Source organism: Bos taurus, chromosome 27, assembly GCF_002263795.3.
Source record: "Bos taurus isolate L1 Dominette 01449 registration number 42190680 breed Hereford chromosome 27, ARS-UCD2.0, whole genome shotgun sequence".
Lineage (NCBI taxonomy): Eukaryota > Metazoa > Chordata > Mammalia > Artiodactyla > Bovidae > Bos > Bos taurus.
Genome location: NC_037354.1, coordinates 13,032,553 through 13,059,424, shown reverse-complemented (window position 1 = coordinate 13,059,424; position 26,872 = coordinate 13,032,553). Strand labels below are relative to the sequence as shown.

The 26,872-nt window shown below is 38.5% G+C and overlaps 1 protein-coding gene across 5 annotated transcripts in view; it reads right to left on the bottom strand.

Annotated features, from left to right (window-relative positions):
* The window catches only part of TENM3 (teneurin transmembrane protein 3), a 1,022,495-nt gene that overhangs the window by 715,014 nt on the left and 280,609 nt on the right, over positions 1-26,872 (bottom strand). For all 5 annotated transcript variants that reach the window (XM_059882199.1, XM_059882198.1, XM_059882197.1 and 2 more), the window contains one exon: positions 879-958. The gene's annotated coding sequence lies outside the window, so the exon portion shown is untranslated. The remainder of the gene's footprint in view (positions 1-878; positions 959-26,872) is intronic.

Here is a 26,872-nt window from a genome sequence, read left to right as displayed (position 1 = left end):
TTGAGAAAACGCACTGAGCTATATCCAGAGGAGAACAAAAATAACCAGGTACAAGTTTAATTCTCTAAGGTTGCCATGTAAGTGCTGCTCAGAAAGGATTAAGACTTTCTGAGAACAAGAGAGCTTCCAAATCACTTACAAAGTGGGGAAACACACACACTCTATAATCCACTGTGTTTGGTCTATTCCATTCTGGGAGGAAATTCTAGTTAAAAAAGCAGAGTCTATATATTTTAGGATGTCCTCATCCAGCTAATTAAAAAAAAAACAAACCTGTAGAAATGCCATTGCTTTCATTTAATCAGAAACAGCATAAAAACTAGCTTAACTCCACTTTTTGGAATCATTGCTGACAGTGAATTTATGGAGGTTAACAGCATTAGTAATGTGCTTCCAAGTACACATTACTTGGTGCTTTTGAACTGTGATGCTGGAGAAGACTCTTGAGAGTCCCTGGACTGTAAGGAGATCAAACCAGTCAATCCAAAAGGAAATCAATTCTGAATACTCACTGGGGGGACTGGTGCTGAAGCTCCAATACTCTGGCCACTGGAAAAGACCTTGATGCTCAGAAAGATTGAAGGCAAAAGGTGTGGGGGGCAGCAGAGGATGAGACGGTTGGATGGCATCACCGACTCAATGCACATCGATTTGAGCAAGCTCCAGGAGATGGTGATGGCCAGGGAAGCCTGGGGTGCTGCAGTCCATGGGGTCTCAGAGAGACAGACATGACTGAGCGACTGAACAACCACCACCACCAAGTACACTGCAGCTTGGCCCAGGTGTCATGTTTATCAAGACGAACAAGTTACATATTTTATGAAGCCCTTTTTGTCTTATTTGATGGATCTGGAGACAGTTTTGTTCCCAGAACTTACCTTCTTTTCTTTGGAGAGTTCCTCAGTTTTCTTGGATGCACAGAAGTTTGAAATCACTTTGTCTTAGAAGAGTAGGAACCCTAAAACAAAATAAATGATATATGTAAACTGGGAAAAAAACTTGATCTGATATTTTTTGTGCGTGATTTTAATTCTGAAACTCTAAAGATATTGAGATGCACTGTGCCAAGGGATTACTGCTAATCTAAAATAATTACATGGAAAAAAAAAATCTTAATGATCGTAAAAGTCTCCCCAGCAGTGTGTTAAGCTGAACTTTATTTGACGAGTCCACTTAGAGTCTTTTGAGTCGGACACAACTGAAGTGACTTAGCAGCAGCAGCAGCAGCAGCTAGTAGTAAAAGCAAAAAAATTATCTTCATCTTTATGAAGAGTGAAACGTTTGTGAATTTATCTAAGACTTGCCATCTTTCTGTCTTGTTTAAAGCTCCTTCCACTTGTTCCCTGTTGCTAATTCCAGGATCACAAATGATAATAATTAGATTAAGGGTAGGACAAACTTAGGCCACACCATATTCCCAGAGCCCACAGTTATGTTTACCATTGTGTGAATTTACAAATACTTGTTTCTGGTTCTGTTGAAGGGGAAAAAATGCATGGGTTCTTTGTTTTTACATTTTACTTAGTAATTTTAAGCAGCAATCACAGCCATTAATCAAATGAATCCATTCCTTGAGTTTTAGCATTTAGCTTTCATTTTAGCACTATAATCCTTTGCAATGGTTTCCAAGTGTCAAACAATGAGTCTGATTCTCTCTGTTCCTCCCTTTTCTTCTTTTTTTTTTTCCTTACCAAAAAATGAAAATAAAAAAGAAACAAAAATACATGGAGGATATAAGGTAGACAAAGATAGGTCAGAGATCACTTTTAGGCTTTGAACCTGGTTGACTAAGAGATAATTGATATAATTATCAGAAAAAGGAAAGTGAAGGGAAAGAAAGCTATTGCATTTGTTCTCAAGGGGCCAGATCAAGGTCTATTGAAAGAATTGAGTTACAGTGTGGGAGTCAAGGAATGGCTGTCATTCTCTAAGAGATATAGAGAAGCTGGTCTATACTGGAGCAAATATGTATGCACAGAGTGTTGGGGAATAAAAAGTAATTCAGGGACTTCCCTGGTGGTTCAGTGGTGAAGACTGAGCTCCTGGGGTGGGGGTCCAGGTTGGATGCCTGGTCAGAGAACTATTAAAAGATCCCACATGCCACAACTAAGAGTTTGCATGCTGCAACTAAGGCTCAGTGCAGCCAAATCAATAAAATAAATATATATATTAGAAAAAATAATTCAACTGTGCTATGTGGCAATCTATGCCCACAGATCAGTATTTCTTTACTGAAAGAAAAAAAAATCATTTTTTAACCAAAAGAATAAGATTTGAACATCTGATAGACTCTGCATGGGAGCCACTGTGCACTGAAGAGCAAATGAGCAAATTGGTGGGGTGAATGCTTGGGGCTCTGAAGTTCAGGGAACAGTCCTCCACTCCAGATGAGCTGTCAAAGGGGCCAGGGGACTTCAATGAGAGAGTGTTCCAGAGCTCCTTGAAAGCTGGATTTGAATTTCATCTTGTAAAATGCATATTTCAGTTTCTTTGAGGAGATATTTGAGGAGCTTATAGCTCTGCTTTGGCTTTGAACTCTAGTTTGTGTGGATCTTCTATATGTAATTGTCAACGGGTGAGCCCCGCGATAGCACACGTTACAGGTTCAGGGAAGACCCAGGCTGGGCTCTGACACGAACCCTCCACGCTGTCACAGCGCCCTTAGGGTTACTGTTCCGGTTGGTGTTACTTGTGCTATCCACATTTATAAGATGCTGAAAGAGCAGGTTTGGAAGCCCAGCTGCCTGTGAATGAACTCCAGCTACACCACGTAACAGCTGTGTCTGTGTAACCTTGAGGGAGACGCACGGTCTCTCTGTGCTTTGATCACTTCGCCTTTAAAAAGGTGAGAAGAAAATGAAACCTTCCCACACATTTATCAGGATGACATGACTTAATATTTTCAAGCACTTAAAGTGCTAGCTAATACTTTAAAATGCTGTTTAACTGTAAATTATAATTATTATTTATATGTATACATTACTCTGGTGGCTCAGACAGTAAAGAATCTGCCTGCAATTCAGGAGACCCAGGTTCACTCCTCGAGTCAGGAAGATCCCCTGGAGAAGGGAATGGTACCCACTCCAGTATCCTTGCCTGGAGAATCCCAGGGACAGAGGAGCCTGGTGGGCTCCAGTCCATGGGGTCGCAAAGAGTTGGACACGACTGAAGGCCTAACATTATGGCTGATTCGCTTCATTATACAGCAGAAACTAACACAACATTGTGGAGCAATTATACCCAATTAAAAAAATAAATAAATAGATGTTTTTCAAGGGATGTTGGATTGATTGGTTTTAGAAAGAAAATAATGACATTCTTCTAGAATCAACTAACTTTTCAATTAGTATCGACCACCCTGAAACAACAAATATGGGAGGGAACGACTGCGGAACACGCTCATGTAAAATCAGGGAAAGCAGAGAAAGCGTAGTGATAATTGTTTGTCATTAGATTTCATCTTTTAGGGTGATTAAAATTTTCATAAATCCTCAGTGTGTTTCTGTATGAATATATCCTATACTCCCCACCAAGTTTCAATTTTATCTGGAAACAAAGCACAGTGTGCAAAACAATAAGATGCAGATTCTTTCTGTGTAAATTGATTAGCTTAACACCATAGGAAAAAAAATGGATGCCAACAAAATTTAAATATGCCAATGAAAACAGACAAACAATATCATTCAAAAAAAGTTACTGCCTTGCTCTTGAGGTGGCAGTTGACTCATGTGGAAAGATTATTAAACCCGATTTTGCTGATACCAGGCAATTACCTACAATGAAAATACAATTGATAGAAAAGTTTGGTAATAGAGTCCACAGAAGAAGGTACAGATTACAGTCAAATTTGGAGATGAAGATAATTTGAATTATTTACAATTATTAATTATAATTATTTACAATTCAACAGAAGCAGAGTATAGATATATAGAACCCTATTATGCTTTATTTTTATATCCTATAATTACATATAAATATCATAAAGACTCTATGAAAATACATAATGTACAAGAAGAGGAGACATTTTAGGAGAGGAGAGTGGTTTTTAATACAAGAGATAAGCTGACAACAATAGAGAGAGGTCTGTGGATGTCGAAATCATTTCAAAAAGCAAATGGGGCTTGTTATGAAGAATCTCAGGATGAAAAACTAGTTCTATAAAGTTATAGTTGAGAAATATCTAAGCGATTTTTTTCTAGTCAGCAAAATTAATAGCATTTTTGGGGTCTCACTTGCCATTTTAATATTAGAAACCCATGAGAAAAGCAAGAGTAGTGGTTTCTCTACAAAGAACTTAAAAAATTCATTCTAGTTGTCTTTGCGTGATGAGAAGATAAACTAGCTCATGGGAACACCAGCTTCTTAGTTATACATATATTCATTTGCTCAACAAATATAATTACATGTGTATTATGATTATGCATCAGGCATTGTTAAGGTTTTAGGGATAAAGATGAACAGAGTCAGCCTTTGTCCTCATGTAGCTGGGACAGATATTAATCAAATTATCACACAAACAAAGCTGTACACATTGGACAATGGTAAGCACCTCAAGACCGCACACAGAACGACCTGAGAGGCCCGGAGCAGGCTCTTTGACAAAGACAATGTGATTTATTCGGGCCCAGTGGAGCAAGCATGAGACATAGGAGTAGAGAAGCTTCCAGACTGAGGGAAGATCTTGGCCAGAGGACCTGGGGTGGAAGGGAGACTGGTGAACTTGAAGACTTGAGAGCCACCAGGGGCTCAGAATCCTGGGCATGGGCTCACGTGGTGTAGAGGAGGCTGGGTTGTCAGGAAGGGACCGGCCTGCACAGTGCACAGTGGAGCGTGATAAGGATTTTAACAGTTATTCTGAGGCCAAGGGAAAGCTTCAAAGGGATTCAAGCAGGAGACATGGAGTGGTCATGTTTTGTGAGTTGAGTACTGTGACTAGAGCTCAGAGACTCATCAGGAACTACGTTAATAGGTGTAGCAGAAGCAAGAGACACACCACTGAGAGACACCCAGGTAGCTGAAGAACATTCAAAGGATTCGAGTGAGCTTTAGGAGGGTATGCTGCAGTCCATGGGGTCACAAAGGGCTGGATGTGACTTAGCATCTGAACAACAACAAATGATAGTATTAGTTAATAGAAAATGTCATAATTGTGACATTTCAGGGCTCAGCAAATTCTACTGCTGGTGAGTTCCAGAGTTCATGTTCTCATAAATTCTAAAGTTTCAAATACATAAGTTTTCTGCCTGTCCTGAGGGTCTTTTAGTACTAAAATGGAAAGCAAGACCAAAAACATGCCACTGATTTTGCTGATCAAAATAACATGACTTACATACTTCTCAGTCATGACTTCGTTAAACTAATTCCTTTATCGTTTTTTTGATAACAAGCTCAATCCACTCATTTGAGTTGTTGTCACATACTTTCAATTGCATGAAAACGGCAGTAATGCAATTTCAACTTTGGACTCAACATGCAAAATGAAATCTTTTAAATAACAAACTTTGTTTGAGTCACTTCTGATAGAAACAGCTCTTCAGGTCTTTTGATAGTGGAGACTTTGGAAAATATCATTATAGAATACCTCATGATGTCACAAGATGTATTTGAAAGGTGTTTGCTGCCAAATATGAAGTTGAAATTTAAACTGTGTGGGGAGTCTGTGAACCAACTTCCTCCAATCTGAATATTTATCCAATAAAAAGGATGTGAGAGTTTGGATATTATGAACAATCCAACTAAATCTCAATATTCTGTGACTTTTCTTTGCAATTCTCTTAGTTTATTTGAATTTCAAAACTTAAAAATATCCAAGTGCAATTTATTTTCTTTTTACAGGTCTCCTTTTCATATCAATATAAGGATAATATGAAGACTATTTAAATGGTCCATATGCATCTCACAGATTTGCTAATATAAATAACAGTCCATTTTATAAATTTAACTGCCTTAAATCAAGATTCAGCTGCCTTAAATCATTTTTGAAAGAAGTTAGAGTATCAGTGAATACTACCTGTGTAAATATATCATAAACAAACAACCATCAAGATCCACCCCACATACCCAACAGGTAGTAAGCATTTTATACTTTTATAATCTACGTAAATTGCTATAGCATGTTGGTTTCACTCTCTTTCCCTCCAACCCCACTATTCAACTCTTGATGGATGGATGTATTTAGTATAGACATTTTGAAAAGTCCACTTTCTTATAATCAAAACAAATACAAGATACAACAATACCTGCCTTAGTTATTAATGCTTATTTTTATAAAGAAGTATTGTAGCTATTTAAGGAAAAATGTTACTCTTAGAATCCTGCCTCTGCTTTTTCTTTCTGACCAATAGTTAATCTTCTGAATGCTGCTCTCCCCCCTCAATCCATAGTTTACTTTCAATATTTTTGCATTAGAACACACATTTAAAAAATGAAATGTATAATCATGAGTGCATTATTGTAATATGTTCTTACAGTGGAATAAAATAACTTGACAGTACAATGGCAGTAAGGAATTGGTCCCTCTATAGAAAGTGCCTATGTTTTAAATGCATGTAGCTCTATGACCTTTACAGGGCCTGGATTGCTTCTAAATTATTTTATCATTTATGCATCATGGGCTCGAGAGTATGACAACCAAGGCATTGCTATTACAGTGGATTTGTAAATTGTTTATTTATTTATTTTGGGCTGGCTGAATCTTCTTTGCTGTGCCCAGGCTTTTATCTAGTTACCATAAGCGGAGGCTACTCTATAGCTGTGGTGCGAGGGTTTCTCTTTGGCTCTAGCATGCCTGGGCTTCCGCAGTTGCAGCTCCTGGGCTCTAGAGCATGGGCTCCATTGTTAAGGCACAGGGGCTTAGTTGCTCTGCAGCATGTGGGATCTTCCAGGGTTAAGGATAGAACTCGTGTCTCCTGCACTGGTGGGTGGATGCCTCATCACTGAGCCACCAGGAAAGCCCATACAGTAGATTTTTGCAGAGGCAATATCTTATACTAATACTACAAATTTTATAAATGAGAAGAAACATTTCTTTGATCTTTAAAAATAAGCTTCCTTTGTGTGCATATTGTCCACAAAATTCTCTGTCGGGAAATGTTTAAAATAAACACAGAAACAAATGAACAGCCTTTTCACCAGGTTCGAGGCAGAGCCTGCTGGGATACAATTTTTCCCCACACAGGTGTCCAGTGATGGGTGGCACACACTTAAATTCACTGGTGCCATAAACTAGAAAAGGCCAGTCAGAAATTCCTCCCTGTGATATAATCTATGTTTAAACCTTGTCTGATAATCATGGTAGGTCTGTATCTTTTTTGACGAAACCCCCAAATGTGTCTGTATACAAGAGGGAAAGAGAAACCTATTATAATTCTTACTGAGATAAACTCAAAAGCCATATTTCCCCTCTACACATATTCTCAGATTCATCAAGTTTTAACAAATATAAAAGATCTAAAAGTAAACAATAGCAAACCCAAACCCCAAGTGTTTAAAATAACCAAGCTGATGAATATCTTCAAATGCCTTTGTGATGTGTGCAGTGGATTGTTGTTATTGGTAAGTGGAAAGTAGGAGGAAAAAGTTTAAAGAGGAGTGTTTTCTTATTTAAATAAATAGAAGGAGAGAAGAACTTCTTTGCCATGCTTTCAGTGCCATTTCAAAGCTCCGAATAAGCTAAAACAAATAAACCACTCCCTCATTTTGACCTAGATTACTATTTAAACAAAGGTGCACATTCTTAATTTACATGAAAAGCAATTAGACCTGCCGTTGACAGCACTGTGAAAAATGTATCTGCTTAGAACAAATTTTTTATTTGGAGGAAAAAAAAAAAAGAGGCTGGAGGTGTTTTTATACTTGATTAAAGAAAAAAAAAAAACAACAAGCAAACTCGAAGAGGTTCTCCCTACCCAAATCTTACCCACTATCCACTTTGGGACAGAAATGCTATAAAAGTTTTAAACTGGTTGAGACAAGCGTTATTGTTATTATTATACATGCTTAAACGGTGTTTAAAATTATTTTCTGATTCAGACTTTGAGCCCAAATTTAGACATTTTATGATGATATTTAAGAAATGGCTAGAAAGTGATATAATTTTTTCCCTTCTTTGGAATGCTTTGTGAATAAGCTAGACACTGAAATACAAAGGAAAAAAATGAATTGAGAAAACCATGGTAGAAAGTATATTTTTACATTTATTCATATTTGTTAAAATATGAATTCATTAACAGAAATGAATTCTTAGAGTATTTTTATTTTCCTTGGAGTTAAGATTTTATCAAACCAGTAAATGGCTCTTTCTTTTTTTCTTTCTTTTCCTTTTGGAAACTTTGTTTTTCCAGGTTAGAAAGATGGTACACATTCTTTTCAATAAGTAAACATTTAAAGGAGAAAGTAAGAGCTTGACTACTCTTGACATTTTAAAATAACATTTTCCCACTTACGTTTATTTATTCAGCAAATATTCATTGTTTAACTTTTGCCTAGTTGAATATTCCTAGATAATAATGGACACAGTGGTTAACAAAGCAAGCTCCACTCTTGCCCTCATAGGGTAAGAAGTCTAGAAGACCTTTATACAAGTGATAAGTACATTATCATTACAAATTAGACAAATTTTTAAAAAAATATTTTTAAATTAATTGAAATATAGTTTATCAACAATGTTGTATTAATTTCTGTTATACAGCAAAATCACTCAGTTATATATATATACATATGCATGCTGCTGCTGCTAATTTGCTTCAGTCATATCTAACTCTGTGCAACCCTATGGACTGCAGCCTTCCAGGCTCCCTCTGTCCATGGGATTTTCCAGGCAAGAATACTAGAGTGGGTTGCTGATATATATATACACATATATGTTTATATATATATATATTCTTTTTTATATTCTTTTCCATTGTAGTTTATTACCAGATATTAAGTATAGTTTCCTATGTATACAATAGGATATTGCTGTTTATTTATTTTATATTTAATAGTTTGCATTTGCTAATCCCAAATTCCTAATTTATCTTTCCTCCACATCCCCTCTTACCCTTTAGTAACCATACTTTTTATTCCCTATGTTGGTGAGTCTGTTTCTGTTGTTGATAAATTGTTTTATTAAAAAAAAAAAAAAAAGGTATTTTGGAAGAATACATGAGAGGGTCAGTCTTTTTTTTTTTTAATTTCCTAATAGTAGGTCAATTCTAGCCTCGGGTGTATGTGAAAGCTTTCCTGTAGAAAACAGGACAAATAGTAGAGGTACTAGGTGGAGTGGGAAACAGAAGAAGGAGAGGAAATGATGTGCAAAAGCTTGGGGAGGCAGGCTGCTGGGGGTCAAGACACAGCAGGACTGACTGCCAGGAAGGACACGGTGCCAGGTGGGGCAGCAGAGCAGGGCAGCAACTGGAGCCCACAGTGCCTGAAACCCACTGCCAAGACTATTTGTGTTTATCAGTGATGGAGAACCACTAGAGGATTTTTAAGTTGGGAAGTGACATGATTCAATTCAAATAGTCACTTTCAATGATTACTTTTAAACCACACTAAGATATTCCTAAAGTGTCAGGAGACATACATTTAATGGCCAGTGGAAGCGATGGATACTCCTAAAATGGAGCTGGCTAGAGAGTCTTGGCTCCATGCAGTGATAAAAACAGAGCAATTTGTTGGCTTCCTTCAGTCTGCTGAGCCTTACGTAACAAAACAGAAAAAGCTCAACTCAAATCTTTTTTTCTAGCATAACATTTCCAAGAGAAATGAGGTCAAGACTACAGGTCAGTTCTGGTTGGGAGGTAAAATGTCTAGTCTGTTTGAAGTCTTACTTTGGTTTTATCCTTTCATATGAGCATTGGTACACACAAACAAGACCATTCAGCAAAAAATACTGTGTAAACGAATCTAGGTAGCTGAACTGGGGAAGGGCAGACATGATGTGTACACGTGAGGAACAGCAGCCGGTCCACAATACCTCATCTCAGTCCTCAGGTGGGACATGCGAGAAGCAGAGGACCAGAGGGAGCTTGGCCAGAGGTGCTGAAACCAGGTCACGTGAGGCAGCAGGGTACAGCTTATATGACTCAGTGCGCATGCATGCTGCCACTTCAGTTGTGTCCAGCTCTTCGCGACCCCAAGGACTGTAGTCTGCCAGGCTCCTCTGTCCATGGGATTCCCCAGGCAAGATTACTGGAGTGGGTTGCCATTCCCCTCTCCAGGGGATCTTCCCAACCCAGGGATCGAACCAGGTCTCTTATGTCTCCTGCATTGGCAGAGGGGTTCTTTACCACCGGGGAAGAGATTTGCAATTTTTACTTCAGTTCCACCCCAATCTGGAGAGAGGGAGGGCAGATGTCCACAAACTGGGAGGAGAGCTTGCTCCCAGCATGCTGGGCAGCCAAGAAACACCAAATATTCACTAAAGGGATTACACTTTAACCAGGTAATGAGCTGGTTTTATATATATATATATATATATTTTTTTTTTAACGCACACTTCAACAGATTTCTTTATTTAAAGGAATGGATTTTGAAGAGAAAAAACATGGGGCAGAGAGGTATGGAATAGAAAATAAATACAAATGTAAGCTGTTTTACTAATTGCTTTATAACCACAAACTAGTACAGAGAATGCCCTGTACAAAACACAACAAAGGTTCAAAGATGGAAATGTTCCCTTAGGCAAGGCTGAAGACATCAGTCTCTGGTATTTGGAATTTAGGCTGCAGTCCTTGTTTTTGGATGGATCACTGGGTGTGTGGCACAGTCCATGGTTTTAACCAGATTTGAACAGGAGAATGGCTACTTGGCCCAGGTAGAAGTAGATGAAGTGTTTGGTTTCATGTGTCACATAACTACCGAAGTTCCTCCCCACGATGCAGTGCCAGGTGGGGTTGTACTTCTTGTCAAACTCCTTCTTGATATGGGCCGCAATGTCCTTCTCTATATTATATATAACTATAACTATAACTATAACTATATATATATATATATATAACTATATATATATATATATTATAACTCAGGTAAAGAGCTCAGGCTTTGGGGGTTCCATGAGCTAGTTTCATGTATATGTCAATGGGATATGACTTTCATATGGCTTGCTTCCAGTAATCCTGGGAAGTTGTAGATGTTTGTACCATGGTCTGGACACTCCCACTTTATTATTTTTAAGCAGTCTTTTATTTATATTTTCTTTTTAAACTTTTGGCTGCTCCAGGTCTTCGTTGCAGCTTTCTCTAGCTGTGGTGTGCAGGCTTAGTTGTCCCATGGCATGGGGGAACTTAATTCCCAGACCAGGGATTGAACCCATGTTCCCAGTATTGGCTGGTAGATTCTTAACCACTGAAGTAGATGTTTACAATAGTAGTCTTCTATAATGAAATGGGAAGAAAATGTTGCACAGGACTACTCTTGAATTAAATTAGATAATGTCTGATGCAAGGTGACTGCTTACAAATATTATTTATTATTGTATTTCAAAGTCTGTGGTAAAATGCAATTTCTCTGTTGTGTGTGGTTTTTTTTTTTTTGGTTGATACATGTATGTATTAATAATAGGAAGCACAGACTGTTAAATAGGAGCTTCCCAGGTGGCATTAGTGGTAAAGAATCCACTTGCCAATGCAGGAGACATAAGAGACACAGGTTCAGTCTCTGGGTTGGGAAGGTCCCCTGGAGGAGGAAATGGCAACCCACTCCAGTATTCTCGCCTGGAGAATCCCATGGACAGAGGAACCTGGTAGACTACAGTCCATACAGCCACATAGAGCTGGATGTGACTGAAGTGACTTAGCAAGCATGCACAGCTGTTAAATGACTCATATTTGTGAAGCGTGCAGAATCTTAAAGGGAATATCACTTTATCAATGTGAAGGATTCTGAAAAATGCAATAGAAGATTTTATCTAAGCTAGATAAATATTATTATCCTCATTATATAAAGGTCAGAGGGATGCAGGGAACTAAAGTAACTTGTCAAGGAATGTCAGTGTTTGAGATTACGATTCTGGCTCTCCTAGCTCCTATGAAAACTGTTAGACAAAGGTTCTCTGAAGCAAAAAAAATCCCTATATATTTAAATCATTTCAGCCATGCTAAATGATAATAACTCAGCCATTTCTTTTTTTTGTTGTTCGTTTTCTCCATTCAGGTCACATCTCCAAATTAAATAGATAAAGAAAAAAACAAGCACACAAACACAAGTTTGTGCTATTCTGGCATTGGCTAATCAGGGAAAATGGCTGCAGAGAAGGAAAAGCTGAGAATTCTCTTGCAGAAATTTACAAGACAACCAGGAGGAAGTTAACAATTCAATCTCAATGAATTAACATTGAAAACCAAAAGAGGGACTTCACCAGTAGTCCAATGGTTAATTTACTGCATATTTAACTTATTTGCAGAGTACATCATGCGATATGTTGGGATGCATGAAACTCAAGCTGGAATCAAGATTGCTGGGAGAAATGTCAATAACCTCAGATATGCAGATGATACCACCCTATTGGCAGAAAGCAAGGAGGAACTAAAGAGCCTCTTGATGAGGGTGAAAGAGAGTGAAAAAGCTGGTTTAAAACTCAACTTTCAGAAAACTAAGGTCATGGCATCTGGTCCCATCACTTCATGGCAGATAGATGGAGAAACAATGGAAACAGTGATAGACTTTATTTTCTTGGGCTCCAAAATCGCTGTGAACATTGACTGCAGCCATGAAATTAAAAGATGTCAGCTCCTTGGAAGAAAAGCTATGACAAACCCAGACAGTTTATTAAAAAGCACAGACATCACTTTGCCAACAAAAGTCTGTATATAGTCAAAGCTATGGACTTTTTTGCAGTAGTCAAGTAAGGGTGTGAGAGTGGGACCATAAAGAAGGCTGAGTGCCAAAGAATTGATGCTTTGGAACTGTGGTCCTGGAGAAGATCATAAGAGTCCCTTGGACAACAAGGAGGTCAAACCAGTCAATCCTAAAGAATATCAACCCTGAATATTCATTGGAATGATTGATGCTGAAGCTGAAGCTCTGATACTTTGGCCATCTGACGTGAAGAGTTGACTCATTGGAAAAGATCCTGATGCTGGGAAAGATTGAAGGGCAAAAGGAGAAGGGGACAGCAGAGTATGAGATGGTTGATGGCATCACCGATTTCTGGACTTTAGTGTGAGCAGACTCTGGGAAATAGTGAAGGATAGGGAAGCCTGGCATGCTGCAGTCCATGGGGTTGCAAAGAGTCAGACATGACTGAGCAACTGAACACCAAACAACTAGTGGTTGAGCTCTGTGCTTCCATTGCAGGGGGCACAGATTTGATCCTTGATTGGGGAACTAAGATCCCACATGCCATGGGCAGAGCCAAACAAACACAACAACAAAAACAAACAAACAAACAAACAAAACCCACCCCAAACCATTCATTACTCCCATAGAAATAAACAGTAATTTATCTAGGGGTACAAACAAAATAACTACACATTCAGAATTAGATGTTCCCTAACTCCAAATATCCACAACATTTCCAGCTCTAGGCAAACATGCGATATATTTTCCTCCCTTACCATAAAATTCTTGTGGTTTGCTTTATCATTTGATATAATATCATAAGCTCCTTACAATTGCTCAGAAGCTTTAAGACGTCTATTCTCTTTATTTTTCCTCTAAATACTTCACAAATAAATCATAAAGTGATCCCTTAAGTTTGTAAAAGAGCAAGAGAAAGTCATCTTAGTCAATCTCTCTGAACGTGTTCATGAGCTCACAACACGCTCCATTTGTAAGTAGTGATGTAAGCTTGGCATGCAAATTAATGCTATGACAATTTATAGGAGCCTATCATCCTATCATATGGTCCTCATGTAAGACATGTAATAACCAGAAGGAAAAAATGTTTAAAAGCTAGAAGGAAGAAATGTTTAAAAAGCACGTATCATTATTTTACCCCATGGTACTATATTTCTTAGGTTTGTAAACAAATGAATTGTATGTATGTGTCTGTGTATTTATTTTTAATTGAAGAATAATTGCTTTACAATATTGTGTTGGTTTCAGCCATACATCAGCATGAATCAGCCATAGGTATACATATGGCCCCTCCCTCTTAAAACTCCCTCCTACCTCCCATGTGTGTCTGAATTTTATAACGTTGAAACAATTAAACTTATTAATAAAGAGTTTGTAGGGAAAAAGTGATTCTCAAAAATCATTCTCCTTTCAAAGTAGAATAGACTAAATACTGCAAAGTGAAAGAGGAGAGTGAAAAATTGGCTTAAAGCTCAACATTCAGAAAACGAAGATCATGGCATCTGGTCCCATCACTTCATGGCAGATAGAGGGGGAACCAGTGTCAGACTGTTTTTTTGGGCTCCAAAATCACTGCAGATGGTGACTGCAGCCATGAAATTAAAAGACGCTTGCTCCTTGGGAGAAAAGTTATGACCAACCTAGATAGCATATTCAAGAGCAGAGACATTACTTTGCCAACAAAGGTCCATCTAGTCAAGGCTATGGTTTCTCCAGTGGTCATGTATGGATGTGAGAGTTGGACTGTGAAGAAAGCTGAGTGCTGAAGAATTGATGCTTTTGAACTGTGGTGTTGGAGAAGACTCTTGAGAGTCCCTTGGACTGCAAGGAGATCCAACCAGTCCATTCTGAAGGAGATCAGCCCTGGGATTTCTTTGGAAGGAATGATGCTAAAGCTGAAACTCCAGTACTTTGGCCACCCCGTGAGAAGAGGTGGACTCATTGGAAAAGACTCTGATGCTGGAAGGTATTGGGGGCAGGAGGAGAAGGGGACGACAAAGGATGAGATGGCTGGATGGCATCACTGACTCGATGGATGTGAGTCTGGGTGAACTCCAGGAGTTGGTGTTGGACAGGGAGGCCTGGCATGCTGTGATTCATGGGGTTGCAAAGAGTCGGACATGACTGAGTGACTGAATTGAACTGAACTGAAGGATAAACAATGATGCCTCTTTCACCACAATGCTAATCTTAATGACTGCAAAACTCAGTGAACCTATCTGCAGGGATGGAAGGAACTCAGATGCAGAGAATGGACTTGTGGACACAGTGGGGGAAGGACAGTGGGGCAATGGAGACAGTAACATCAACATATAAACACTATCATGAGTAAAGTGGATAGCTGGCGAGAGTTGCTGTATTTGTCAGTTAATTCATATGTTGATATTAAAAGTGATTGTCACTACTATTTTGTGAAAGTGAACGTGTTAGTCGCTCAGTTGGTCTGACTCTTTGCAACCCTATGGGCTGTAGCCTGCCAGGCTCCTCTGTCCATGGGATTTCCCAGGCAAGAATACTGGAGTGAATAGCTATTCCCTTCTCCAGGGGATCTTCCTTCCTGACCCAGGGACTCAACCCACCTCTCCTGCATTGCAGGCAGATTCTTTACCATCTGAGCCACCAGGGAAGCCCCTTATTATTGTGTACATAAAACTAATCAATGCTGGAAAAAATCTAAAATGCATACTAATAACAAATTTCAGGAAATTACAAAAAAAAACAGGAAATATCTAAATTGTATATGTTAATGGCCTGTGTTTATTGGCAAAGAAATAATTTTTAGTTCATGATGTGAATATCTAATGATATTATGAGTATATATTGAACCTAAGCACATATTTCGAATACTCTGTTAAGCAAATATATTTTGCCTATGGATAATGTTAGAGACATAGTTTGGCCAATGGATCGCATCACATTTTCTATTTACATCTTAATTCTGTAATTGCTCTGCACTCAGAGGTCCCACAGAAGCCAAGGGTTTTCTCAGAGACCTTCATGGGGGACATCTGCGGAGATGAGGACAAAGCAGTTGTGAAACCTGCTTTTACAAGTAAGCTGTTAGGTAAAAACCTAAAACCAAAAACACGTCATGCTAACAAGGAAGTGAAAGCAAACTGTGTTCCTACTTGAGACTTAGAATTAAGCATATTTTTGTAAATGAGGCAAAAAGTTTCACTGCTTGGAAAACTTTTGTGGGTCAGATAACCTCAAGTGCCTTGATAGCACCAAAAACTTGAGAAATTCAAGGTTATAAAGAAAGAAAAATAGAAAAATGGATATAATACAATTTTGCTTTATTGAGCACATTTCTGCAAAGTGCTTTATTTATCTCAGTCATCTGTGTAATACCACCTTGAAGGATAAATGTCTCTGAAGCAGGAAAAAGAACCACTCACCCCACATTAAATTGAATCATCAGAGTCGGATCTTTAATCACTTTGGTATTTTAAGTGGCTGAAAATATCAGGTCTCCAAAATAACCAGTAAAGATGGATTGATTTATGAAAGTTCATTGATACAAGCTTAGAAAGACCCCAAATTTTTCAAGAACAAACTGTGTTTCTAAGATAATGAAGATTATCTCTAATACACTGGAGACAAAGTGTGATTAAAATGGTCACCTTGAAATAGGAAAATTATGAATTAAGAACCATGAAACAATGAAATTACTGGGGTTTTTGAACACCTGCACAAGAAATGACTGTATTTGGTGATAGCTGCCGTTTTATGAAATCTAGAAGGAAGTCCAAATGGAGAAAAACAAAGATGTTCAGGGCGCTATTTTTAAGTGTGACTTTTCTCTTCTCCCTGCTAAGAACATTCTAACAAGAAGAAAGGAATTTAAGGACTTGCAAGACCACCTGGCTGCCCTTATGCAGAGCTGAGGCCTCAGCCATCCTTAACAATGAAGCGGCCTTTGCAGAAGGGTGGGAGCAGCGGTGGGTGGTCCTGGAGGAGGCCTGGCCTCTCACGGAAGCCCCTGGACAGCAGCTGGCACCAGCTACCACTGGAAAGTTGGCTCAGAACACTTCTTGTCATGACAAAGTAGAGAGAAAAAGTAGAATGCAGTTTAATTCCCTTGGGAAAATGGGTTACGTCTTATGTCCTTTAAATTAAAACCCCACGTCTCATCTTGATTATTTGTAAGAATAGTTATTTCCACTCAAGCTAGACTTTGTTTTTATAGCTAATACAGCTGGGATTGGCTTAATTGACTTAATGAACTTTACCATTGATTGAAGATTCTGTTCATCTCTGTATGCATCAGTTGAAAAGGTTGACCCTTTGAGATGGCTCTATGTCACCCAGGTCTGCTTTCAAGAGCTCAGAGATTTCTGCCAGGACTGCCACCGCAGTGTACCTCATTAGGACCCGTTGCCTGGAGTTTAGTGAGGCTGAATACTGTCCCGTATCCCATCTGTCCTTGCTGCAACTTATTTGTTTTATTTCTCATCTCAGGATCGGCTTGCCTGTGCCTTCCAACATGACAGTTAACTAACTCCATCAATCTAATTTAGTCTCCTGCTGTGAGCAGACTTGAGGAGTGTCCCAGGGTTACCTCTAGGTTCTTCTTTCTTTCTCCTGCTGGCATCCTCTGTTCCTCATGAGATCTCAATTTTCATAATAAATTTCTGGATAAAATGGGCTCTGTTCTATTTCTGAAATGGTACATAAATCGCATTTTCTGAGTCAACTTAGACGGTTGGTGTTGGCTGCTTCCATGGCTCTTGGTGAGGATAGGGAAGTCTACTCTAGGTTTGTGGAAAAGGGTTTATGATTGATTAGTGATGTTCCCCGCTCCCTCCCGCTCTGGGTCAAAAATGGCCCCACATTTGCTGACTTTTCCTCTATTTCATAGAGCAGGATCTTAATGGTAGGTAGCTGCCTATTGGTCTTTGCTGGTGGCTCAGATGATAAAGAATTCGCCTACAATGTGGGAGACCTGGGTTTGATCCCTGGGTTGGGAAGAAACCCTGGAGGAGGGCATGGCCCCCAGTATTCTTGCCTGGAGAATCCCCAGTGGACAGAGGAGTCTGGCGGGCTACAACGCATGGTGTCGGAAAGAGTCGTACAGGACTGAACGACTAGGCACAACAGGGCACAGCAGCCTGTGGTGTCTGTATATACATTTTACTAACTTTATGGTAACCAAAATTGTCAAAATTATACATAGAATACTCATAGAGAAAGCTTAGGTCTTTGATTAAAATGAAAATATAATTTGGGGCAAAATTTGACTTTTCCTGCTCAAATTCAGAGTATCCTTGGCATTCTTAGATACTGATTCAACAGTATAGCTTTTCTTTCTAGAGGAGTTTCCTCAGCTCTAGACTGGTCTCTATGATTTCTTGAGCTGCTGACTTTAGCAATAGAAGAAAGAGAGGCAAAAAGTAAAGTGGGATCAAGGGGAAATAGTAGGAAAGGAAAATATGCTGGCACAAGGAAAAGTGGCCAGTGGACCCAAAGTAATGAAACTGGTATTTTTCTTTGACCAGAAGGTCCTCTCTGATGGCCACTGCAACTCACACTGAATCAGGGTAAACAGGGCTGATAAGACAGGGGCCTCTCAGGGGAGCTAGTTTAGAGGAGCACACTTGTTTGATTGTATAAACTTTAGTGTATCTACTCATGTAATTGCAAAAAGAAATGAAAATCTGCAAACTGTATATCTGAAAAGACATACAGATCATGGCCAATAGGTATATGAAAATGCTCAATGTCGCTGATCATCAGAGAAACACACGCCAAAACCACAATGAGATATTACCTCACACCTGTCAGAATGGCTATTGTCAAAAAGACAAGAGACAGTAAGTGCTGGCCAGGATGTGGAGAATACAGAAGCCCTGTGCACTGTTGCTGGGAATGTAAATTGGTGCAGCCACCATTTACAAGTGTGGAGGAAACAAGTGTGGAGGTTCCTCAAAAAATTAAAAATACAGCCACCATATGATGCAGCAATTCCTCTTCTGGGTATTTATCTGAAGAAAATGAAACACTAACTCAAAAGACAAATGCATCCTTCTGTTCATTGCAGGATTATTTACAATAGCAGATGCGTGGAAACAACCTAAGTGTTTACTGATGGTTGAATGGTTATAAAAGATCCCATGTATTTACCAACAGAATATTACTCAGGCATAAAAAAGAATGAAATCTTGCCATTTGTAACAACATGGATGTACCTTGAAAGCATTATGCTAAATGAAATAAATTAGAGAAATACATTATGATCTCATCCTACCATAGAATCTAAAAAAAAAAAAAATCCCAAACTCAGATTTAGAGAACATGTTGGTAGTTGCCAGAGGTGGGAGATGTGGGGTTGAAGAGATGGGTGAAGGAGTCAAAAGGTGATACAAACTTCCAGTTGTAAAATAAGTAAGTCATGGGGATATAATGTACAGCACTATGACCAAAGTTAATAATACTGTAATGCATATTTGAAAGATCTGAAAGTTCTCATCACAAGGAGAAAAACATAACCATGTGTTGTGATGAATGTTAAATAGACTTGTGGTGAACAGTTCATAATATATACAAGCAGTGAATCGTGATGTTGTATACTTGAAATTAATATAATGCTATATGTCAATTTTACCTCAATAAAAAAAGAAATAAAAACCAAACAAAACAAACCCCAAAGCTTCATTTTCATAACCACAATGACCTGTAATAAGACAAACTGCTGGGCTCAAGCTGAGACAGTGTCTTTTGTCTCTTTGCTTGCCTACCCTTTATTTAAAAAAAAAAGGGGGGGGGAGAATTTATGATATAACAAATCAGTAAATTGGTGGGAGGGTTATTTGAGAGGCTGGAATGCCTAAAATATCATAAAGGTATAAGGGCAAAGTGCTCTGATGAATTATTGGCCCTGAAAGAAGAAACTGTGCATGCTTACGGAAACATTTGTGAAAGCAAAACTAGGGCTAAAACAGACTTTCTAGAAATTACATAAAAACTTTTAAAGTGGTCCTGTGTCTCCTCACACTTTATTCCCAATTTTCTTTAGAACCAACACAGCTCTGCCATATTCTGTCATCCTGTTAGAATATTCCCTAGACTGTGGTGAGAGAAACATAGTTGTAGCCATTTTGACAGTAGTTATTCTAACCTTGACCTGAATGAAGTGAGTGAGAATTTCTTACTAAGAGCTAAGAAATTACTAAAAACTTAAATATGATTGAAAATGTGTTATCCTGCACATAATACTGGGCATGAAATATGGGTTGACCTCCTTATTCTTTTTTGTAGATTTTAGTAAACTTTTTAGCTTCTAGGATGCCTGAGGCCATGTGTCTGACGGCCATGACAAGTCAGATAATTCTACCATTCTTTCCTTTGGTACAGGATACATGGGCTTCTGGTCATGTATTCCTAATAACTATATTGCCCTTTGCTGAAATATGATCTAATTTTTGAAGGATAAGGAAAAATTAATTATTGACTCGTTAGTGAAGATTTGTGTAGAAAAGGAGAGGAAAAGTTAAAAACAGGAGATGGTCTCTAAGAGCAAGGGCCTGAAAAAGGCCAGGGTGACGGTTCTGATTAATTCTGTAAAACAAATCACCCCATAAGTTAACAGCATAAAACCACCATTGGCTGCTCACAGATTCAAAAGGTCAAGAATTTGGACAGGACACAGCGTGGGTGGCTTGTCTCTGCTCCATGAGCTCTGGGGATCTGATTGGTAAACATAAAGGCTAGAGGCTGGAATAGTCAGATGGCCGGTCATTCATATGCTATTGGTTGAGGGCCTCGATTCATCCCTATCCAGGCCTCTCCACGAGGTCTCTTTAGATAAGTGAGGTGCGGACTTCCTCACAACTTTATGGTTCATTTTCCAAAGTAGGACTATCTGAGCAAGGAGCCAGGTGGGAGCTATATTCTTTTAAAATGTCCTGGCCTCAGAAGTCACACAGCATCACTTCTGCCTTAATCTATTGGTTACAGCAATCATCAACGTGCCTGAGTTCAAAGGATAGATGAATAGACTCCATTTCTTGATGGAAAATGGTAAACAGTGAAATTCTAGAACAGCATGAGTCTAGAGATAGAAGTGTGGCTATTTCAAGAAAATACAATGCCGCAGTAATTGAAGTGCAGGAACCAGTGAGAAAAATGGCTCAAAATGAAGGTGAGGTAGGCAGGGATCAAGCCTATTCATAATATTATATGTTACATTAAGAATATTGGTCCTTCACAGACTTAGAGAACAAACTTACAGTTGCCAGTGGGGAAGAGCAGGGGGACGAGATAGGAAGTTTGGGATGGACATGTACACCCTGCTATATTTACAATGGATAACCAACAAGGACCTACTGGATAGCACAGAGAACTCTGCTCAATGTTGTGGGGCAGCCTGGATGGGAGGGCAGTTTAGGGGAGACTGGATATATGTATATGTATGGCTGAGTCCCTTTACTGTCCACCTGAAACTATCACAACATTAATTGGCTACACTCCAATATAAAATAAAAAGTTAGAAAAAGAATATTAGTCTTTTTTTCCCCTAAAGCACATGAGAAGTCATCAAGAAGTTTACATATGGGAATAGGACACTCTGGTTTGCTACAGCACAGAGAATGGACTGGAAAGTAGCAACATTAGATGTGAAGAGTCTAATTAGGAAACTAGGGTGATAAGCAAAGCAGGATGTAGGTGGGTTTGGACCAGGAATTTGGCAAGAGATAGAGAGACATGAACGGATGTAAGAAATACATGAGGTAAAATCAAATGGACCTGCATATGAAGAGTGAGAGAGGCTGGTATGAAAAATGACTGCCATTGTCTGCTGTGCAGCTGTGAGTATAGGTGTCTATCACCCTGGTAGCGAGCACCAGAAGATCATCAGGATTTGGGGGGAAGAGCCTGAGCTCAGTTTTGAGCTTCAAAGAGAGATATGACTGGGCATGTTCCAGTAGGCAGTGGGAATCATAGGCTGGGTGTCCAAGGAGAGGCCAGGCTGGAGATCTGGATTTGAGTCATCTAAGCACAGGTAGTAGATATGCCTGCTATCAGAGATAGGATTTTCTTCGGAGGATACAAACACTTGATACAGAATGTTGATTGAAAATAGAAAGGCAGTTCTGCAAAGTGGCTAAGGAAGGTGCTGCAGAGAAATTAGAGGGAAACTGAAGAGAGTGGTCTCTTAGGAGCCAAAAGAAAAGACCCCTAATTACCAACTGCATAGAATACAACTAAGACTTTATATCAGATGAGGTCTAAACATGCTCATTCTGGATAAGACAACTTCTTAGCATGAGATATAGGACCTTGCTTAATGAACTAAAAAGTTTTGTTGTTGTTTATAATTTTTTAATATTTCACACTAAAAATATAAAGGGGGTATGCATTTCATAAAACATAATATAATACTCTGCTATACGAAGTACAATATACTTATTTCACTAAAGGCATCAGAAAATAAGAGAGAGAATGTTTCAATGTTGAGCTGAATATCAAAGCTTTCCTCAGGAACATATTCCATATTAATACTATTTTTTTCTTTAAAAAGTCAAATTTTAATTATTTTACTCTCACCTATAGCACTTTCTATAACACATCAGCTGAAAATTATTTCTAAACTAGAAATTCCTGTAGGTATTGGAATATGCATGCTTAAAATACATGAACATATAAAGCATTCTTCAACCATATTCTGATTATTTCTCTAAAGCATATTTCCATGTCCAGTTGGTCAATTTTTAAAACATTTACATATATATGGGTATGCATGTATTTTTGTATGCATGCAGAGAGACTATTAAGCATTACATGAATGTTTTCCTTTTCAGCATGAAATTGAATTTAATGATTCTAAATTAAAGGGAACAAAGTAATACTTCATTATACTTTTATAAAGAGCTCTATTTATCAAGACTAGAATATTTTTAACATAAGCCAACCACAATATGGTTACAAATCCAATATTCCTCATATCTATTTACTTGCAAAATGAATGTGCTTCTCCACTGGCCTTAAAATAATGAGAGTAAGAAAATAGGTTAAGTCTTAAAAGGTCTGATTTATTTTTTTCAATATTCATGAATGGATTGACTAAATGAAACCATATGTTATATTTAAAATGCTTAATGGAACAGCAAACACATGCACTGAGAAATATTTTTCCAAGTCAAAGACCTATAAGGCTAAAGTAGTTTCAGAAGCACTGCATGCACATGGCCAAGAAAGGGTGTAGGACTATAAGTCTAATCACTGCTTTATACAAAGTTGGGGCAGTTGGCAAATGTAGCGACTGATAAATATTAGTGGGATACAATTGCCCTTATCAACCTCAAGGATGCAATGGACTAAACAACAAGAAAACAAAGTCAGCATGTCATTGTGCATATAACAGTAATATGTCAACTCCCAAAGAAAAATTAAAAAAAACAAATCATTATGGGAAAACCAAATTTTATTATTTCAAATGTATTCTTATAATTAAACATGTTACTTTGTCAAAATGATTAATATGTATATATATTTAGTGAGTTTTAAGCCAGCGACCCAGGAGTATAATATATTAGGTCTAATTTTATTTCCAAGCCTTTATACTGAATCGTCTAACTTTAGGAGCACTGGGAGACAGGACAGTTTGTATGCTTAGATCATTGTATTCTGAACTACAAGAAAATGTTGGTAGCCCACCTGCTTATACTAACTTGTACGTAGTTTTCTCTTCTAAGAATCCTGATAAGATGGGCATGAAATATACTTGTAATTAGTGAGACGCTGAACTACCAGAAAGTAAATGTGGGTACTTAGTCATCAAGAATACCTGCTGATCCTCAGGTAGAGTTTATATTTAACTTACCTGCATGCTGTGCTTCTACTATTTGTATTTCCAAAAATACCCATTATTCAAATCACTAGTAGCCATCCAATTAAAAAAAAAACACCCACATATCTCACTTTAACAAGTATAATATGTCAATTGATCCAGTGACAAAGTTTATATTAAAAAAAAGGAGTCTACTGATATTGGTATCAGGCTTAATAAGTCTAGGACATAAGTCAGATGTCAGGGCCAATATGACATAAATCATGGGTCTAGGACATAAGTCAGATGTCAGGGCCAATATGAGCTTTTGGAAGAAGGCTAATTAGGAATGATAGTAAAGTCAAGTTTCAGTTGCTTTAAGGAAAAGCATATAAGAGCATAGATGTAGGGGTATGTCCTTGGAAAGAACCAGTGGCCTGAGACCCATAGATATGAAGAGTGAAAAGTACCAATTCAAGGATGATTAGAACTGGACATGGGACAACAGACTGGTTCCAAATAGGAAAAGGAGTACCTCAAGGCCGTATATTGTCACCCTGCTTATTTAACTTATATGCAGAGTACGTCATGAGAAATGCTGGGCTGGAAGAAGCCCAAGCTGGAATCAAGATTGCCAGGAGAAATATCAATAACCTCAGATATGTAGATGGCTCTTATGGCAGAAAGTGAAGAAGAACTAAAGAGCCTCTTGATGAAAGTGAAATAGGAAAGTAAAAAAGTTGGCTTAAAGCTCAACATTCAGAAAACTAACATCATGGCATTTGGTCCCATCACTTCATGGCAAATAGATGGGGAAACAGTGGAAACAGTGGCTGACTTTATTTTTCTGGGCTCCAAAATCATTGCAGATGGTGATTACAGCCATGAAATTAAGACACTTGCTCCTTGGAAGGAAAATTATGACCAACCTAGATAGCATATTAAAAAGCAGAGACATTACTTTGCCAACAAAGGTCCGTCTAGTCAAGGTTATGGTTTTTCCAGTAGTCATGTGTGGATGTGAGAGTTGGGCTATAAAGAAAGCTGAGTGCTGAAGAATTGATGCTTTTGAACTATAGTGTTGGAGAAGACTCTTGAGAGTCCCTTGGACTGCAAGGAGATCCAACCAGTCCATCCTAAAGGCAATCAGCCCTGGGTGTTCATTGGAAGGACTGATAAAGCTGAAACTCCAATACTTTGTCTACCTCTTGTGAAGAGCTGACTAATTGGAAAAGACCCTGATGCTGGGAGGGATTGAGGGCCAGAGGAGAAGGGGACGACAGAGGATGAGATGGTTGGATGGCATCACCGACTCAATGGACATGGGTTTGGGTGGGCTCCCGGAGTTGGTGATGGACAGGAAGGCCTGGCGTGCTGTGGTTCACGGGGTCACAAAGAGTCGGACATGACTGAGCAACTGAACTGAACTGAACTGAACTACTGATAGTGAGGTCAGTAAACCCCAAACCAAGACAGACGAGACAATAAGTTCAACTGGAATTTGGGAAAACATTAGTGACACTTAAAAGTCTATTTGAAAACTTCCTCTACTGGTATAGGTTGTTAACTCAGAGTTCTGGGCTGAATGATTTATGGAATTTACAAAGTTACAATCATGAAGCCAATTGGTTTGATCTAAGTAGTCTCTTTTTTGCCTTCATTTGAGAAACCCTCCAGGTCCTGCATATAGAATAAAATCCACCGAAACGGTCTTTTTTATTTTTTATTTTTTTTTAAATTTTATTTTATTTTTAAACTTTACAATATTGTATTAGTTTTGCCAAATATCGAAATGAATCTGCCACAGGTATACCCACGTTCCCCATCCTGAACCCTCCACCCTCCTCCCTCCCCTCCCCTCCCTCTGGGTCGTCCCAGTGCACCAGCCCCAAGCATCCAGTACCGTGCATCGAACCTGGACTGGCGACTCGTTTCATACATGATATTATACATGTTTCAATGCTATTTTCCCAAATCTCCCCACCCTCTCCCTCTCCCACAGAGTCCATAAGACTGATCTATACATCGGTGTCTCTTTTGCTGTCTCGTACACAGGGTTATTGTTTCCATCTTTCTAAATTCCATATATATGCGTTAGTATACTGTATTGATAAACGGTCTTTTTTAAAAGGCTGTTTTTCTTTCTCTGAATTTTGACATGTTGCTTCGCTCCCTGAATTTTTAATGAATATAAATATACATGCTAACATTCTTTTAAGGAACTCAGTGCACTTTAGAGACACACGGCTGCATTCTCTAAGTGCCTAGGGAGCACCATGGTGAAAATATTTTTGTTCAAAGGAGGCAAATGGCAAAAATTGTAGTTAATGGAGCTCTAATTTACCAAGTGTTATTCCATTGGTTTGAAAGAAAAATTCTAGCTCCTAAAAGAACCAATCTTCTCATAGGAGTTTTGGCTTCTTATCCTGTATGGTTCGTTTCTGAGAAGTAACTTGGTGTGACAGACTGCGTTCAAGCAGAGGTGGCTGCTGGGTAGTAGACAGAGAAACAGAAGCCCAGAGAAGTTCACTTCCATTCAGAGTCGGGACATATTTAGAGCAAGAAACAGAGGCCACTTCTTGGCCACTTCTTATGCCAAGACAAATGATAGTTTCAAAAGACCACCCATACTTGCAGTGTTATTTTGCTTCTTCTCTGTGCAGCCAATTTAATAGTTTAAAAATAATATATATTTAAATACACCATTAAGCTAGGGAACAGATCTTATATTTGAACTACCTAATGCTGAACTGGTTGACCACAAATAGGTTACATAACAGGATGAAAGCGAGACATTTCAGACAGAAGTTTAAATTAAAATAACTTGGTGGGTGGTGGTGGTGATGGTAGTTCTGGAGCTTTAGAACAAATAAGAGTTTCTGGTTGGTTCTTCTGCAGGGATTATTTTAAAAAATAAAAAGGAAGGAAGAGTGGAAGCTCCCCTCCTCTGCTTTGGTCAGTGCTCAGACTACTTTTAATTAATTCTTCAAAACATTCCTGACGATGCTCATTTTTTTTTTTTCAGCTTGTTTGAACTCCCATTTTCAAAAGTATTACTTTAGGCTTTCTGGTTACACAGTCACCCTTCAACTTCTTTTCCCTAATTGAGTCAAGATAGTGGTCTTTTGGACTTAATAGCTAGCTCTAGCAGAGTCTAACTTTTGCTGATTTTCCTTTATTTTTTTTCCCCAGTACAGCAAATGAAAACCTTTCCACTCTTCCCAAATTGGCTGTATACTCTCTTTGATGAAGCAAGAAATACTTCAGACTTTTAGAATATATTGCTTCTTATGTATTTATTCTAATGCCTCATTTGTACCGGTT